Genomic DNA, 17,154 nt, shown 5'->3' with positions numbered 1-17,154 from the left:
ACAGAGATGAAAAAGTTTATTCGTTTTATTTTAAAAAGGCTTAAACATCATGCAATTTTAAAACTCAACTCCAACATTTCCTGTGTCAAAATATGAATTGTGAGAAAATGAATGCATCATACGTCTGTTGATGATTGCAACCCCTGACGCATTAATTTCTTTACGTCTGTTTCAATCAAGCAAAGATTTCTAAATTATAGAGTGTGTTTATGTGAATTTGCTAAAATGATTTAAGGAAAACATCTAGAACACTACGCAATCAATTAAGCTGCTTTTCAATTTATTTATTCAATTTATATTCTGATATTAGATTTAGTACCATATTTGGAGTAGAATGACCTCAAAGGCATAGCCTTGCAACTGTCATTATTTGAGTTTGCAACTTCTTGAAAGGGGAGAACGCAAGGAGGCAGAAAGTAAAGAATGAACTTAATTGAACATAATTTAGTCTTGATTGAAGTCCCTTTGACATAAGATGTTTATTCTGCTCTAGAAGCTTTGCACCAGTGTTATCATTTTGGCTCAGATAATTTATTCCTGGCTCAGCTGTGATATATGCTGGAAATAGAATAACAAAAGAGGTAATCATTTCATTTTCAACACAGAAGCTCTGCAAAGCTTGTGGATAATGCAGGAACTCTTGTTCTCCCCAATCTCTCTTTTCCCTGATCTTTCTCATCAAGTTCCATATTCCTGTTTGTAGGCAGTTTAAGTAATGCTTCTCTCTAACCCCCCCCCCCCTCTAACTGCTTATTATCAGGTGGGGGTAAACAGTTGAAGAAAATGTTCTTTTTACTTTATAGCTTTCAAGAAGATAGTAATTGTACCAGTTAGCTTTGCAGTAACTGCAAGAAAAGCTTTTCTTCGTAAGAACTAATCAGCATTTCTAGTTTTCTCTCCCCCCCCCCCCCCAATGATCAAATATATACAATGTGGATTAATAACATGGATGGGGAGATTTTGTTATGGTGTGTCAGGGGATAGGATACGTATTGAATAATAATTTTGCACACTTCTATTGGCCAACTGGAAACGAGGACATGAACCCCAATGAAGTTCCCTATATATGTTCAAAGGATTTTGAAGTGTACACAGCTTCAAATTGTTTTTATCAAAAACTGAGATGCAGAAATGGTATGATGTAAAAGTGTCCTTTATGAAGTCCCATTGATTTTAATGAGACTTTTTTATTTATGACATCTCGATCCAATGCATTGCTAGATGTAGGGAGGGGTACTTTTACATCATATCATTTCTTCACCTCGATTTTTGATAACACAATTTGAAGCTGTGTACGCTTCAAAATCCTTTATTTCATTTCGAACATTTAAGAATACTGCCATATGGAAAGACAGTTCGGATGAAGAATTATTAGTGGAATGAGAATACAGAACAGCTCAACCATACAGTAATTTTGGATCCAATGGAGAATTGTAACACAATCCCTTGCTTCATGCATACCATAAACTAAGCAAATGGCTACTAAGGAAAATTAAAATCTATTTTAATGTTGACGTAACTTGTTTTACCGCTAGGAAATGTAAATGTAGCATACACAATTTTTTTTATTATTCCTCAAATATTCTTCTTATTTCCTTCCTCCCTCTCTTCACCCTCCCTTCCTCCCCCCCTTTCCCCCTTCCTTCCTTCCTTCCTTCCTTCCTTCCTTCCTTCCTTCCTTTCATTCTTTTCTTTTTTTTTCTAAACAATCCAGAGAAGAAAAATCTGGTGATAATGAATGCATAGTTCTGCCAATATTTCAATCATTTTACTAATGGATCAAAGTGCTGCAAACATTTTATAAATAGACCAATTATCTTTAAAGCTTATTTTTTTCTGACTATTTTCACTGCAAAGTCATTCTTTTTCTAGTGTTAATTTCTCTTGCAGTTCCACATTTCCTATGTAAATTAACAAGGTAGTTTAACCATCATAAGTTTCACAGTAAAATACTCGTTCTGCAGATGTTGCAATAATTTTAAAGTTAAAAGCTAATATGAGCTTAAAAATGAAAGAATAAAACAAAAAATTAGAAAGCGCAGAAAAGAAAAAAGAATAGAAATAAAAATAGAAAAGAAATAAAAAATAAGATTATAATAAAGAAAAAGAAAAGAAATATATACAGTTGTAACTTCCCCTTTTGTTAGAATAATTATAAATATTTTAGTAACTTATCAGCTCCTCCTAAAATATAACAGATGAGCTCTTGTTCCCATATCCCATGTCTTATCTGTAAAAAAAAAAACCTTTAATATCTTGTCACTCAGTCCTAGTCATTAAAAGTCCATTAATAGTGAACATGGATAGCAACATATTTATTTTAACATTGATCAAGTGAACCAATTTTATATTCCTGCCCATTACTTTTAACAATCTTGGTCTTTAATTCCTTAAAAAATGTTCTACAATGTGATGTCTTTTTCTTTTTTCTTTGTCTCTGCTCATAAAATCCTTAAACTTTAACAGGTCTCTTTTATAAACCCCATCTGGGAAAGTTATGCAAGTCACTCTTCTGGTTTATTATTTGTATGCTCATAAGACAGCAGCTGATTTCATTTATATATCCATATATCATCTTTGTAGACTGTCATTTTAAATACATCATCAAATCAATTTTAGTCTTACCTGGTAGAACTTGTTCCTTTTCAATAACATCGTTTGCATATCTATTTATAATAGCAGACATTCTTAAAATTAACTTTCGTTTCCATGTTTTCACAAATATCCTTCAATACCTCTAATATTAAAGTATTCTGATTTATAAGAGTTAGAAAGATGAATTTAAATGTAGTTCTTGAATTGTAAGCTTCAGTTTCTTCTGGTTCCTTTTAGTGTCCAATCTTTGAACTCCAATCCTATCATTTTTAAGTTGTTTTTCATGGGAAAGATTCATATAATTAATTTAAAATCTTATTTCAAATCCCTCTCGACCCCGAGTCTGTTTATAACTATCTGAAAACAACATCTTACTACTTTTTGTTGTCACAAAGACAACTCCCCTGAACAGTATAAAAATAATTGCAATTTTATTTGTTTGTTCATTAATTTATTCATTAAATTTATATGCTGTCCATCTCATTTTGAAAAGTCACTCACATTTACATTCCCTTCTCTTCTGTTTCTTAAAGGATCTTTCACACTGACTAAGGGAGGCAGTGGGTTTCAAATACAAGTGTTTGCTTAACCCTAATCCTTACCTTCCTGACCAGCATTGCTCCAAATTTCTCTCTAATTAGGTAAAGAATTAGGAGGTGGATTAATGTGTTAACATTCCCTTCTCTTCTGCCTGTAAAAACTGACGATGATCTTGAACTTCTCTAATTTATAGTTTAGGTCAGGGGTGTCAAAGTGGCGGCCCATGGGCCAGATGCATCACATGCAGGCTACAGCCGCCCTAGCTCTGTAAAGGGGAAAACATCATGAAATGTCATGTGACAACAACATGACGCCATGAGTTTGACACCCATGCTCTAAGTATATGAAGAAATAGACACCTATTTAGAAAAGGGTGCAGCTACAATATAAATATAAAATAAATTCTACCAGCCCACTAGCTCCTGCTGATCCTGGAAAAATATCCTTGAATATTTTAGTGTTGTATCTTTCAGAACAGTTTTTTTTCTTCTCCCTACTGATATGCAATCAGTTGCAATTCACCTACAAAGTACAAATCCTAGTTTATTTGCACAAACATGTTCTGGCTTCAAAGATTTTTACCTTTGAATAATTTAACAAATCCCATTAAATTTAGACCATATTATAGTAGTGTATACATTGAAATAGAAAGGTTTTAATTATTTATTTATTTTATATTCCACCTATATTATTATTATAAACAACTCAAGGTGGTGAACATATCTAATATTTCTTCTTCCTTCTATTTTATGTTTAGAGTCTGGTAAAATAAGGGTATAATTTATCTTAAAGAGCCTCTTCTGTTTTGAGTTATATGTCAGTTATTTTAAAATATATTTGACCAGTTAAGTAGATCTTAGGAAAACTTTTTAACAAGAAAGGATCACAAATATTTCCAACTATTGAAACTATGAAATAATTGTTTAAATCAAATCTTGAATGGGATGTAAATTTTAAGGGCACTATTTAAAATATACAGGTTATATTTTTTATATTTTATTTAATCTCTTTTTCATGCGATACATTATAGCATCAGTAAATAAGGCTCTGTCATCAAACAAGCTCATCTTTGAACATTACAAACATTTGAGATTTAAAGTGTGAAAAAAAATCACACTTCAGTGAAAGCCCTTCTTTTGTACCTTGACAAAACCCCAGCGGTTTAAAAGTATTTTTAGCCTGCTGGGATTGATCATTCTGCTAATATGTGCAACACCATGGACTCCAATAATTAGTGTAAATTGCCTTTGAATAATACAGAGCTGGGAACAACTTTTCTTGCTTAATGCTCCTTACAAGTACATGATGAAGAGTCATTAATGGGCCCTGGAAAAACAACTAATACCTATAAATCAAAGAAGCCAATCTGTTTTTTTTTAAATGCATTTGTCGGAGAGTGTGAGTTTTAAACTAAATTGTTAACACTCCTCCCTGCTGTGGGTCATGGATTAGCTAGGGTGGGAGTTTCTTAAAGGATCTTTCACACTGACTAAGGGAGGCAGTGGGTTTCAAATACAAGTGTTTGCTTAACCCTAATCCTTACCTTCCTGACCAGCATTGCTCCAAATTTCTCTCTAATTAGGTAAAGAATTAGGAGGTGGATTAATGTGTTAGGGAGTAAGGATAAAGTGATTAGGTTATCCAGGCTATAACAGTGGAATTCTAGGTACTATGGAATTAATTTCATATCTAATAACTTTTCTGTCCTCCTCCAGAAGCGCTAGACCAGGGCATGCTCCTAAGCAATAAGAATTTATCTTCTACTAATCTTACAGCTTTATATTCTCCTGGCAGAGTTTTAGCCTGTTCCCATAGCTTTATCTTTAATGGTTACGAAGAGCCTTTCCCAAGCTGTTCTCTTATGATACTGTATCTAAGCAGTCTCTATAAACCACATCAAGATATATTGATCTGCAAGTGCTACTACAAATTTAAGAAGCTTTGCAGGTTATGCCTCTCTGTGTGTATATGTGTGTATGTGTGTGTTTCTTAGGACAGTTGAGAGAGAAATGTGGATTTAAAATAGATTCACTGGATGCCTTTATTTATGGGTCTTTTGGAATGATCAAGTGAAACATCTCCCCATATTGAAACAGTTGATTTAGGAATATCTGAGGTTTTTTTTTTCCATTTGTATTTTCAAAATCTTTAGGCTATATTTGGACGAAGATTACGTGAATTTATTAGAATCATTTCTTACTATCTTCTTCTCTGTCCACCAAATTTTCCAGACGTGTCATTTATTCATGGACTTTACATTTCTGTAGGTTTAGTCCTACAGAATTATTTCTCCCTGTGAACTCTGCTTTTTCAACCTTGTTTTCAGCATGGTTTAGAAATTATTTTGACATTCTAATAACGATAAATCAATTTTTTTTATTATTGTTGCAAACTGTGTGAGCATACTGTTGTTCTTTCTCTTAGACATTCCTACTCCACAGTCCTCTTTGTTGGTCTTAGTTCTGAAAGAAACAAAATGATTCTCTCCCTCCCTACATGAAGACCTCCCATAGAATATAATCAAAATATGGTTGTCAATGTCCAGAAAGATGATTGTTGATAGCCACACACACATTCCTCAGGCACTTCATTATGGACATACAGTGGGGCAAAAAAGTATTTAGTCAACCACCAATTGTGCAAGTTCTCCCACTTAAAAAGATAAGAGAGGCCAGTAATTGGCATCATAGGTAGACCTCAACTGTGAGAGACAAAATGTAAAAAAAAAGACCAAACAATCACATTGGCTGATTTGGAAATAATTTATTTGTAAATTATGCTGGAAAATAAGTATTTGGTCAGTATCAAAAGTTCATCTCAATATTTCGTTATATATCCTTTGTTGGCAATGACAGAGGTCAAACGTTTTCTGTAAGTCTTCACAAGGTTGGCACACACTGTTGCTGGTATGTTGGCCCATTCCTCCATGCAGATCTCCTCTAAAGCAGTGATGTTTTGGGGCTGTCGCTGGGCAACACGGACTTTCAACTCCCTCCAAAGGTTTTCTATGGGGTTGAGATCTGGAGACTTGCTAGGCCACTCCAGGACCTTCTTACGAAGCCACTCCTTCATTGCCCGGGCAGTATGTTTGGAATCATTGTCATGTTAAAAGACCCAGCCACGTTTCATCTTCAATGCCCTTGCTGATGGAAGGAGGTTTGCACTCAAAATCTCACAATACATGGCCCCATTCATTCTGTCCTGTACACGGATCAGTCGTCCTAGTCCCTTTGCAGAAAAACAGCCCCAAAGCATGATGTTGCCACCCCCGTGCTTCACAGTAGGTATGGTGTTCTTTGGATGCAACTCAGCATTCTCTCTCCTCCAAACATGACGAGTTGTGTTTCTACCAAACAGTTGTATTTTGGTTTCATCTGACCATATGACATTCTCCCAATCCTCTTCTGGATCATCCAAATGCTCTCTAGCAAACTTCAGATGGGCCCGGACATGTACTGGCTTAAGCAGGGGGACACGTCTGGCACTGCAGGATCTGAGTCCCTGGCGGCGTAGTGTGTTACTGATGGTAGCCTTTGTTACGTTGGTCCCAGCTCTCTGCAGGTCATTCACTAGGTCCCCCCGTGTGATCCTGGGATTTTTGCTCACCGTTCTTGGGATAATTTTGAGCCCACGGGGTGAGATCTTGCATGGAGCCCCAGATCAAGGGAGATTATCAGTGGTCTTTTATGTGTTCCATTTCCTAATTACTGCTCCCACAGTTGATTTGTTCACACCAAGCTGCTTGCCTATTGCAGGTTCAGTCTTCCCAGCCTGGTGCAGGTCTACAATTTTGTTTCTGGTGTCCTTTGACAGCTCTTTGGTCTTCACCATAGTGGAGTTTGGAGTGTGACTGTTTGAGGTTGTGGACAGGTGTCTTTTATACTGATGACAAGTTCGAACGGGTGCCATTGATACAGGTAATGAGTGCAGGACAGAGGAACCTCCTAAAGAAGAAGGTACAGGTCTGTGAGAGCCAGAAATCTTGCTTGTTTGTAGGTGACCAAATACTTATTTTCCACCATAATTTGCAAATAAATTATTTCCAAATCAGCCAATGTGATTGTTTGGTCTTTTTTTTTTTACATTTTGTCTCTCACAGTTGAGGTCTACCTATGATGCCAATTACAGGCCTCTCTCATCTTTTTAAGTGGGAGAACTTGCACAATTGGTGGTTGACTAAATACTTTTTTGCCCCACTGTAAGTGGAAGAAGCTGATCACCACCTTAAAGAATTTGTATTTTTAAATTTAAATCTGTGTATTTTGCTCAAACAACAATAACAAAACCACTCCACCCCCAAACTCAAAAAGAATGGTGGAAAATAATAATGAAAACAAGTTTTCACTAGATGGATATAATGCATTGGTTGAACATTTTCACACTGAATTGATTGAACTGATAATACACGATACCTGGGGCTAAAAGCATGATATCTATCTGCTACTTGGTTGTTGTAACTGCAAATAATTTTATCCATTCAATTCTGGATGGTCCTCTGTGGATAAAAGAGATTTGCCATTACACATTATCACTCAAGTTAGATGAAATATAAATATTCTGTAGCAGTGTACATAATAATTACTGAACCAATCAGCATCTCCATGACTTTAAATTACAGAGGATACTACATCAACAAAGCAAGCGTTTTATAGTGGCCAGGTGGATGAATCTTCCCGTTGAAGATACAAAGCCAGAACCATTCTTGGAGGATGATGAAATTCCTCCTTAAGGAATTAGTTTTGCACTCAGGGTGATGCCATAGTTCTGTGTTCTCATTAAAATAAGTGCTTTTGATAGATACCTTGAACAGACTTTGGATTTGGTCATTAGAAGAAAGCTAACATTTAGGGACTCTGGTTCAAGGAAGTTTCTACTTGGACCAAATGAGGTCTAAGTAGATTCATTTGATCTTGTGACTTGTATTCACAGATAGCATTATAAACGAATGAACAAAAAAGAGGATAAATACGTATGCTAAATATCTCATTAGCTGAAGCTAAAGCATGCATTATAGTATTCTGGTCAAAAAAAGTTAGGCTTGAAAGATTGTGGCCAGAACTACTGTCTTTTTTAGGGGAGGATAAATACTTTCTACCATACATTTATGAATATTTAATGCAATTTAGACAATGCTGCATTTAAATATTGATATTTATAGTTACTGTTTTATTTGTAAAAATGTGGCAAAACTGTAAAAATAATTGAAGTTTTATTTAGCACTGCAAATTGAAATATCAGTCATTTGCACTTTCCACCCCAGATTCTTTATTTAAATATTAGACCGATGCTATTAACTGTTTTTGTAATAAAAGGCTGGGCAACAAATTTTCATTATTCTATTTATGGTCAAACCTGATGTGATAAAATAATAGGTCTTCCAATGGAAGCGTCTCTGTGTCAAGGAGTAAACTTGACAATTCTAAGAAAATAGTTAATGGAGTCAAATGGAATAGCAAACCAGAAGATTAACATTTCAGTTATATAATTACAAGTTCAAGTAGTTCAGCAGTCTTATCGTACTATAGTAAGCAAGGAAAGTAGAAGTGATCCTCTTTAATTTGTAATTATTTAACTGAAATCTAATGTCATCCAGTTTCATTCTTATACTCCTACGCTGAAGATATTGGTATGCAGAATTCATGCACTAAGAAATAGTAGTATGCTATCAGAGTAGGACATGTTTGATTATTCTTTAAAACCAACTAAAAGAAGTTAATCTCATTGAACTTTTATTCAACAAAAGAGTTGGATGTTTCTAAGTCTAATAGGACCATAATATTCATTAAATGAATTTCTTTATACTTTTAAATGGATTAACTCTGCATCCTCCCCATCTAATTATGCAAGTCATTCAAAATAGAATCATAGATATAATTTACTCAGCTGGAACCTCACACTTTCTAGATCACAAAATGAAGATATGGAAAGAGCAAAATCTTATTATTATTATTATTTTCGTTATTCATAAACAGTGATAATAATTGCAGTCACATCCATGTGATTGAAACCTTGCCTTGTTTCATGTGTGTTGATGCCAGGCAAAAAAGGATGGTGCTTTGATTGCATGGTTGTGGCTATCATTTTCACTCTTTTGACTTCCAGTAGGGATTCCTGAGCAAGGAGATAAAAGAAATAATTCCCTGGTTGTATGCCAACTAAATGGAAAGCCTTACTTTCTCTTCACCAGCTATAGTCAGGATCAGACAAGATGTAAAGTATTTACAAGGTCATATGAACTGCAATGCAATGCTCTCCATAGATGTATCTATACACGGTGTGTTACTTACAATGGAATTAATAATAGGATGTGCCAAAAAGTGGGCAGGGTCCTCTATATTCTCTGCAACCAGGAGCTATTCAGACATTGTCCAATGATGAGATTTGTGAGGGGTGTTGGAGTTGAAATCTAGAGGACGCCAAGTTGTATAAAACTTGGGTATCATAATTAACAACATGAAACTATAATTTAATAGACATGACAGAATGACAAGGGATGAGGGAGGAAGGAAGGGAGGGAGGAAGGAAGGACATTTGAGAGCTTTTGATTACTTCTGCAAAGAGCACTTTTTAGAAGAAAAATTCAGATATACTTATTTGATATTCTTAATCTTAATAATCATCTGAAACTTATCTTTTCTAAGAGGCTTATTTTACAAAAACATTAAAAAGGAAATCTAAAATGCAAAGCGTCCCTTGCTCCTGAGAAATGAGAAAGATTTTCTAAAGGACAGAGGGTCACAGAGACATATTTCTTGCAGTCTGTATACTGGTTGCCATGTTGGTCTGTTTATGTGTGTGTGTGTTTGTGTGTGTTATAGAGAGATTGTTAGAGATTAGTGAGATAGGATTTATGTTGCAAAAAGTTCCAGGCACTGAAGAAGTCAAGCATGACTAGCAATTGTCAGTGTTTAACAAATCCTTTAAATTATTTATTTCATAAATGAACTCAGAAACAAACTTGGTGTCCAGGATTTCATTTATTTCCCATCCCCATTTTTCATTTTCCCATCAAGCATGATCACTTCTGATTGGGCTTTTCCTCAAATCGGTGGTTTTTTTTTTTTAAAGTTTGGTTTTCTTTTGAAAAATTGAACATGTTCGCAGAGCATTTTTAAATATTATTTATGATTAGATATATAATATAATCATAACAAATTTGCACTTCCTTTCTTTTAGGTATATGTAGTTATCTTGGCCAGTCTCTACATATTTGTCTACTGTACCATACACCAACATTAACATTTAAAGTTAACTCCTTTTCTTGCCACTTAACCATACTATAGCCTTAATAATAGAATGAAAATAGCTAGTGTCATATACTGTAAAAAAAAAACTAATGGATATTGATGGATAATGAAAACTAAGCACATAAGCTAGTTAAAGGTAAACCCTTCTCTATTTTCATAGGCAGAAGATCAGCTTAAAAATGCCAATGTTCTTTCATAATTGAAAAAGGGGAGAAAAAATTAAGTTGCCTGCTACTTATATATTTGTCACAAGAAAGCTTCCAAGACAAAGTTCTCTGCTGAATACTGATTTTATATGATTCATAAACTACCAAAACACATTTTTTTCAGATTGACTTTCCAGAGCAAAAGATTATGATTTGTATCTCTTCCCCCACCAAAACAACTTGGATAAAGGACAACCTTTGCCAATCTCTAGGTGCTGTACTAGTTGTGGCCCTGCCTTGAAAGAGATAAACTTACATGCCATTATCACAATTTGCTTGGACAACTGCAATATGCGCTACATGCAGAGTTGGGCGCTACAATTGGTTCAGAATGCACAGACCATATATGACAGGTGCAAAAGTTCTTGGGTTGAGCTGCTATGAACTTTCAAGTGAAATTGAAATATATTAATTTTTATCTATAAAGACCTTTATGTCTTGGCACCAAGGTATTCCGAGATCATATTCTTTAAAGAAATCCAATTTGTATATTCTGAGATAAACTATTATTGGTTTCCTATATTTATGAGGTGAATGATACTTCTTTTTAGAAGTTTCATTATGAAATACACTAATAGTGATCCAATAAGAAGACGACACCTAAAGGAAAATAGGAACTGAAATATTTCTGTACCATATTAAATTATCCCCAAAGCTGATAATTTAATATGGTAAAATACTATGATCATAGAATGACTTAATGCATACTGTACAAAAATGATTTAATGCATTAAAATACTATTTTACTATATCATTATTTTAATATACTAAAATCTTAAAAAATGGAACCACTCAAATAGTTAAAGTGAAAACCACAGACACTTGATAAAACACTTGATCAAATTCTATATTAAAATTGCCTGTCAAAGTAACTGAAAGACTTCTGAGAGTTCAGTAATCCCAAAATAGTAAAAATCCTAACATATTTATCTAACTAACTATTTCACATTTGATTTGGTTCTGAGCTGATGAAGCTTCTTGGATGAGAAGCAAAACATCTTTCTGAGGGAAAAATCAGTCCAGTTGCATTTTGAAAAAGTACCTTTGATACAACTATGATCTGGTTGACTGAGAATATCCACAGACAATGTGCCTGGTCCAGTTTGTGCCAACTGACAACCTAGTTCAGATTGGAGGTCCTTTTTAAGAACATCATAACCATTTTGTGGTAATGCAAGGAGAATAGGAATAAAGAATGAAAGGCCCTCTTTAGCCCTATTGAGGTTTGTTGTCAAATAAAGGCAGCATCTATATGGAATAGCATTGTTATTTCCTTGACAGCAAGGTTTGACAGGTGATGGGTGTTGTCAGAAAATTGATGGTGGAATTGGCATACAAATGAATGATAAAGGGCAATAATGCAGCCTCATTTGACTCTTCTCCTGGTAGGAAAAGGCTCAGATCTTTGCACAGAGCCAGTGTTCAGAATCACTCAAGCCTAGACTTGTTGTCTGCTACCTGACAAGCCTGGAAGAAAATTAATGCTAAATATAAGGTAATTTAATTAACTCCGCCTTTCCCTGAAGGCATACTCAAGTGATTTGGATGCCCAGAGGCTATTCTACAAACACAATTAATATTTCTCCTTGAAACACCATTCAGTATTTCAGAAGAATGGAGAGACTTTATTTCTTTTCCTTTTCAAGTAAACCTTTCTATAATGACCTATAATGACCTCAGTTTTATTCACTCACATCTAAATTTTTATCTCTGTATCTCATTAATAAAAAGAACCATGATACAGGAATATTCGCACAAAACTATATCCTAATTCCATCTGCCCCAAGAGGGAGGGAGGTCATTCAAGATATTAGGCCTGTCATAATTTGGGGCTACTTTGGAGAGTAATTGTTTTTTAAGACAAATCCTGACATAGTAGCATTTTTTGACTTTGAATGATTTTTTATGAATACTTCTAAAGCTTAACTATTCATATGAAAGAGTATTGGTATAAAAGATGAAAACAGGTTTTTCTAGCTATTTTCTGGGAAGACAAAAGGCGTAGATTAAATTTTACATTTCTTTTTTCTTTTCCTTAAATTTATAAAACATCCTTCCAAACAATTTGGGTAGTTTACATGATTAGCATGTAATCCATGAGCAGAAAACGCTGATGGCGGTAGAGGCACAACAGACATGTTCATTACTACAATGTGTCAAGTTCAATGCACAAAAGATGTATGTGGCACAGGGCGGGTTCAAAGGGGGAGTGGGAAAAGGCAGTTGCATTATGGCCAATTTCTAGTCAGAATGAGCTACACCAGAACCTCAAGGAGTTCTGAGGCTCCGGAGGCTTTCCTGAAGCCTGGGGAGGGTGAAAATGGCCTCCCCCAGCCCTCCGGAAGGCTGAAAATCAGCTGGCTGGTGTGCGCATGCATGCCAAAGCTGACAGCTCACGTGCTGGCAAATATGGTTCCACGTGCCACAAGTGGCACGCATGCCCCCATCATGGATATAGTATATCTATTTAAGCATGGTGTCTTTTTAAGCATGGTATTCATATATATATATATATGAATAAAAGTAGCTTTTTCTGTATCCTGTTTCAGTGTATTTTTGCTTCTTCCCTTAAAAGTAGTTAATCTGTTGATGACAAGTACCATAATCTATCAGGGATGGTGCAGTGGCTCAGTTGTTAAAATGCTGGGCTTGCTGGCAGGAATGCTGGCAGCCCAGGTTCGAGATCCGAATGCCATGCAACAGGGTAAGCTCCCATCCACATCCCAGCTCCTGTCAACCTAGCAGTTCAAAAGCATGCAAATGCAAATAGATAAATAGTTACCACTTCGTTGGAAAGGTAACAGCACTTTGTGACATCGTGCTGGCCACATGACCATGGAAATGTCTTTGGACAGCACTGACTTAATGGGCATGAAACAATATGAACACTGCCCCCTATAGTCGGCAATGACTAGTGGAAAAAATAGTGGAGCTTGGGGAGGATGAAAAATAGGCCCACCGGGCCAACCAGAAGTGTGTGCATGCGCATGCAAAGCCCCTGCACATGCACGCATGACACCCCCCCCAGGGGAGGGCTTTTGCTCTCCCCAGGCTCTGGAGGCTTTCCGTAAGCCTGGGGAGGGCTAAAACGGTCTCCTCCGGTGCTCCGGAGGCCCGTCGGAAGCTAGAAATGGATTGTTTATGAACTTCCAGTTGGCCTGTGGGGTTCATTTTTCACCTTCCCCAGGCTCCTGAGTCTTTCCTGAAGCCTGGAAAGGGTGATAATGGCCTCCCCCAGTCCTCCGGAAGGCCGAAAATCAGCTCGGCAGCGTGCAAATGCGCGTCGTTAGCTGACAGCTTGTATGCTGACAAATATGGTTCCACGTACCGCAGGTGGCATGCATGTCATAGGTTCGCCATCATGAGTATAGTATAAATGTATCCATATAAATTTTTATTGTAAGTTATAACAGCAACAGCCAAAATTAACAGAACAGAGAAAACAAAAAAGAGAAATAACAGGAAAAATTAAAAATGCAATAACAAAAAATAAGAAAGAGAAAAATATATAGAAAAGTATAAAAAAGTGGATTCCAATAATCTCCATATTAGTTTTACGTATACTTATATTTTAACCCCCTTCTTACATGGTGGCTAAATGCTGAGTCTTTCCATTTCTATGCATATAATAATTTCACTAATTTCAATAATTTCAGTGTAGTAAATTTATACTACACTAATCTTCCAATGCTACTTTCTAACTGTTTATCCATCAATACTAAAAGGAAAAGTTCTGGCTTCAATTGAATGTTAACCTTTAATATCAATGAATCCATTGGGGCGGGGGGGAGTTTACATGTCCACCAAGCATGATAAAATGTCCCCTTCATGTTATTCATATTTCCAAAATACATTTGAACTGCCATGATTCACACTAGACAATTTGCATTGCTGTCACATACCAACATACAGATGATAAACATTCTCTTTAAGTTCATTACGTGAGGTAAATTTCAGTCTTTTTTATCACATATTTTCCTGCTGATCCATTTATATATTGTAGACACAATTCACAGCCTACTTTATACCTGTTCTTTCTGTTTCAAATTTCAAAGAATTTTGTTATACATTTTGTTTATTATTTATTATTATTTATACATTTTAGCAATTACTTTACATGTTCGTGATCAGTACACAATTGTACTTCAAATTCTGATCTACTTTGCTTCCAGAGGTGGGTTGCCAATTTCTTTATAATCAGTTGGGGCACGCTCCCGCGTACACACACACATTCTCGGCAGGTGGGCAGAGCCTCCCATTGCCGCTACTACTGGCAAAACCACTGGCAATTATGGTAGATTTTTCTGCCAATAATTGCTCTAGTCTCTATTTAATTTTAAATTCTCCTTGATGATTTTCCAATGATTCCTAGTATGTTAACCATTTGTCTTTGCATACTGTGTTTTTTTAATGAAAAAAGTAGGTGTTTTCAGGAAGTCTGGTTTTATATCTAGTCCATATTCTCAATATGGCATGTCATATAAGGTGATTTTTAAAATCTACATCAGTTTTAACATCATACCATAAGTATCCATGCCATCCAAACTTCAGGTCATGGCCTATTAACCTGAAAGTCAAATACGGGAGTTTTTGTTTTTTTAATTGCATTTACATTTGAGTTTTTAAAAAAAACCAAAAACCTACTCCGTCTTGTTAATTGCTTCCTTGCTTTTATTGAATAAGTTCATAGTGGCTATAGAAGATTCTTTTCATTAGTTCAAAGCTAGAAGATTTTCACAAGTGAGAATTGTGCACCTCAGAGCCTTTTTCATGCTATTTGCGGAAAGTGTGAATATTGCTGATGTGGAACAGAATCGAAATAGAATAGAGAATAAAAAAATGTATAAACAATGTTGGCTTTGCCTTGCAAACTTATCGGAGCCAAAAGTGATAGAAAGGTGTTTCCAGTCAGTGTAGATTGCATGTCGACTAATGAAAAAAAAAATCTGGTCTGGATGTGAGTCACATGTTGGCAATAATTCAGTGAGGTAAATAAGAATGGGCCATCTCCACTCATCTCTGCAGATACATTTACAGACTTGTATGCAAGTAAATGATCTGTTGAGACAGAAATGGATAACCCATATTCATGGGCCTTGGATTTTAGAAGATTTTGGCACTTTTCCATCACCATGTAAGGACAGGTTTGCAGTAGGGATTTATGCTGTTATTGTCTCATGCTGAGCTGACAAATGTATTAAAATGGTCTTTCATAACCCAATGCCTTCCAGATTGCTGACGTACAATTTCAACATACAGTGTGGCCTTACTAGCTGGGAAAAAGTTACAGTCCTAAACATAGTAAGATGACATCGAGTATGTGAAGGGTTTGAAGTCATGGGATGGTAACATGTAACATTGAAGACATATGCAACCCTTGGCCTATTTTAAACAACCTTTGTAAACAAGCCAGCAGTGCTTGCTGTGATTGCACATGCATGCATTTGATGCTTTAATCTATATCTGTATTATATGTACAAAAAGGTAAAAGTAAAAGTTTCCTCTCTCCAGTCATGTCTGACTCTCATCTCAGTTTTTTAGCTGAGGGAGCCAGCATTGTCTGAAGACATTTCCATGGTCATATGGCCAGCATGCCTATAGGCTGAGGAGCAAGGAATGCTGCTACCTTCCCACCAAAGTGGTACCTACTTATCTACTTTCATTTTCATGCTTTCAAATTGTTAGGTGGGCAGGAGACAGGGCACGTAACAGGAGCTCACCCCATTGCACAGCGCTCAGGTCTGGAAGCCAGGCTGCCAGCTTTTTAGTCTTTAACCGCTGAGTCACCTTTCTCCCTTATATGCACATAAACACATACAAATGCACATAATTTAAGGTCACTATAGGTATTCTGTGTGAATATGAGAGCACATGGTAACCTGCAGTCCAGAATGAATAACTTGAAAGATGCCAAAGTTTCTCAATCAAGCAAATATTTTCTCAAGATGGATTAAAGACAAGCTGGCAAGAATGCATGTCGGAAAGTACATTGCAATTGTTAATACAATGAAATGGTTAGAAGTGATATAAAGTATGATTGAAGATGTTAAAGAATTTGAGGTAAACTTAAACTGCTAATATGTATGTAATAATGACATTTTGATATATATAAAATAAGAGAGAGATGAAAGATCCCGAGGAAGCACCACCTTCCGTATGATGTAGCTGTCAAAATTTTTCTCCACACTTATGTACCCTTTTCCCCAAAATATTTGTAAAAACCAATAAAACTTAAAAAAAAAAAGAATGTACACCGGGAGCCATTTATTTGGTCAGTGCAGCTGGGCCACTGATTTGTAAGATAGCTTGCAATAATGTTAATGAAGTTAATAATATCCAGGCATACAAAGCCTTGTAGTAGTTGGGGAATGCTGGTTATTTGTATGAAGATTCTTAGCTGATATTACGGAATAGGGGAAATAGAATTGCTTAGAAGGTATATATGGATTACAGATGATCCATCTCAATGAGCTGTTTCATTTCACAGAACATGCACTGATTTATTGATGGGGAAATATGCCTAATGAAAGCATTTTGCATCACCTCTAGTAAACTGTTGCCTTCTC

At 35.8% G+C, this 17,154-nt stretch overlaps 1 long non-coding RNA gene across 1 annotated transcript in view; it reads right to left on the bottom strand.

Moving 5' to 3' along the window:
* Nucleotides 1–214: 214 nt before the first annotated feature.
* LOC309393349 overlaps nucleotides 215–17,154 on the bottom strand; it is a 53,233-nt gene continuing 36,293 nt past the window's right edge. The window contains exons 2-4 of the long non-coding RNA XR_014175575.1: nucleotides 9,149–9,246; nucleotides 7,548–7,630; nucleotides 215–558 (exon numbers count right to left, since the gene is read on the bottom strand). This is a non-coding gene — a long non-coding RNA (uncharacterized lncRNA). The remainder of the gene's footprint in view (nucleotides 559–7,547; nucleotides 7,631–9,148; nucleotides 9,247–17,154) is intronic.

This window comes from Natrix helvetica (assembly GCF_964273705.1).
Source record: "Natrix helvetica genome assembly, chromosome: 5".
NCBI classification, from domain to species: Eukaryota; Metazoa; Chordata; class Lepidosauria; order Squamata; family Natricidae; genus Natrix; species Natrix helvetica.
This window is presented reverse-complemented; position numbering and strand designations above follow the sequence as displayed.